The sequence below is a fragment of the Pinus tabuliformis genome, chromosome 7 (assembly GCF_031772625.1).
Source record: "Pinus tabuliformis cultivar Carrire ecotype Pingquan chromosome 7, CPIR1, whole genome shotgun sequence".
In the NCBI taxonomy this organism is placed as follows: domain Eukaryota; kingdom Viridiplantae; phylum Streptophyta; class Pinopsida; order Pinales; family Pinaceae; genus Pinus; species Pinus tabuliformis.
In genome coordinates, this window is record NC_142293.1 from 1,248,965,887 (window position 1) to 1,248,968,585 (window position 2,699).

Sequence of the window (2,699 nt, forward strand, 5' to 3'; positions counted from 1 at the left end):
TGTCCTTGGTAAAGACACCACAGTTGAGGGACACAGTGGTGTGGATAGGGAAACTAGGTTCATTGAACAAGTCCAAGAGATCCACCAGGTAGTACAGGAACAGCTGGAAAAGAGCCAAGCCAAATACAAGGCTAGGCATGACAAGCGTTGGATGGAGCATAGTTTCCAAGTTGGTGACCAAGTCTGGCTGTACATCAGCAAGGACATGATGCAAGGTGATGGTAAAAAGCTAAAGCCTATCAGGTATGGACCTTTCAGGATACTTGAGAAGATTGGTGAGAATGCTTTTCGCCTTGAGATTATTTAAACCCTCACTATTGAAGATCCCGAAGAGCAGAGTCAATTGCCTTCTATTAATGACCTACTACCTGAATATCTTCATGAATTGCAGGAAGACATAGTTCTGGATAGGAAGGTGAAGATGACGCGCAGAGGAGATGTTGAGTACCTCAAAGTTGGGCTCAAGGGTTCAAAGCCAAGCAGTGAAAAGTGGATAGAGATTGGACAAGTGAGACAATTGTACCCTCACTTAGTCAATGATTGAAAACCAACTTTTGGTGGTCCAAAAGCTTTTTCAATGGGAAGGTCGTGATCCGAATTGGATCCATGAAGATTGTCAAGGTGCCATGACTGTATCAAATTAGGATAGACTTCAAAATTTATGCAAAGAGCGATTAGGCAAGACCTCTAGACAGTGGCAGTTTGTAGCCAGTAAGGAAAGACGAGGACCTCGGTCAAAGCGCGCTGACCGAGGCCCATGGAGACTGCGCGGGAGGCAAAACTAGCAGTTGGGAAGCCTGGATCAGGAAACAGAGGGCATTTCTGATGCACAATTAGCGCTTAGCACTAATCACGCATCGCTAGGTAAAACCCCTCGAAAAGGAAAAGCCCCGAAGCACTCGGTTGCATGGAAGTCGGGAAACTGTGGGGAAGGCGCTAAGGCGAAAGGCGGGACCCGCGCTCCAAAACCGGCAGTATATATCGGAGGCATTCTTGGGCAGTAAGCGGATTTGGAGAAAAATGAGCGATTCCATTCAACGCCCGACGCGTGTCTGGCGGATGAGAGAGAAAACCACTGCTCATCGCGCGCTAACGGTTGAGCAAGTCAACCACGCGAAATGAGTGAATGTCATAGGATCTGGGGGCCCCAGATCTGATGGTGGAGATTGCGTCCGATGGAGGAACCGGATTTGACAGGGGATTAAGCCGCAGCATAGAGAAGTTTGACGTCCGATTTGACCGCTGAGTTGGTAGATGAGTCATTCCACAACGTAACCAAAAATACCGAACCGTCAAGGAAGAGCTGGCGTAGTTCGTGAGAGGACAAGTGGCCACTCCCTGTGAGACGTTGGCGATGACGCAGAGGCAGGGAAATCCAAACGAACAATAGTAGGCAAACCAAAGGGGCGGAAGAGGAAACAAATAGTCGAGGACAGATTGGCTTTAAGCCATGAACAGATACTTTTCACTGGTGAGCCGATTGTGATTGTCTATCTTGGTTTCCAGAATCTTCTGGTGGGCACGAATTTGCTCCAGCTTGGCCTGGAGGTTGGCGTAGTGGAGACAATCTTCACTTTTTGCCATCGCTGAAGACAGAAGATGATGTTTGGAGCGCTGAATATACCGAGAAGCTTAAAAATACTGAAGATGCTTCACATGGAAGCACGCAACAGGAACAAGGAAAACCATGAAGCAGGGGAGGGAAAACAGAAACGAGGGGGGCAACTCAATATTAGAGCATGAAAGAAGAAAGGGCAAACGCTGGGAGGAAAACTCAGACCATGGAAGCGGGGCGACAGGATGAGAAGAAATCTGGATGCAGGAATGAATGGGAGAAGGGGCATATAAGAAGGGGAGAGAATGCAAAGGGCCAGTGAAGGGAATGGAGGGAGGAGCAGAGAAGAAGCAACGGAGATCACGGGGGAGGGAAGGTCGAGACAGGAAGGGATGGGCGACAAGAAGGAAGACGGTTGATCGAATCATTGCAAGTGAATTGATGGGATATTCAAGGTGCTGCCAGATCTCAAGGCATATTTTGGCAGAGATGAGGATCTGATGAATCTTTGACTAGGCGCAGATGTCAAAGTTCTCAGAGTTACTGCAAATCAGATTGAGATAACAATAGATTTTAGTCATGGTAAATAATGTTGAGTTTCCACTGTGTTGCAAAGAAGACTACCCAAAGCTCTGGCACAAGCTCTGTTGGCATGGTAGTCTGCTTCCTTGTTGAGAGTGCGGAGGACGTGGAGAAATCGCAACTCTGTCATTGATTGGCCGATAATTTGACAACGGCTAATGGTATGTTGGAGAAGAACATTAGGAGATTTTCTGTTATGAGCCATTAAACTGATGACTACAGCTGAATCACCAAATATCAATGTTGTACCTATGCCAATTTTATTGAGTTGGACGAGTCCCTGATATAAAGCCAAAGCTTCAACCCTATTATTGGAGATGGGCCCAAGTCCCCATTCATAAGTAACAATGCGTTCCCCATTGGCGTTGAATATAATTCCTCTTGCTCCTGCAATTCCAGGATTTGATTTAGAAGCACCATCAAAAAAGAGATAATAGATGTTGCAATTTTTGAGCCATGTTGAGAACTCTTCTTCTTTTAATCTTATTTTCCAGTTGTGGCTTGCATTGTTGTGTCTGTTGTTGGTGATGTTGCCATTCTGGTTACTGTTGTTTTTATCTAG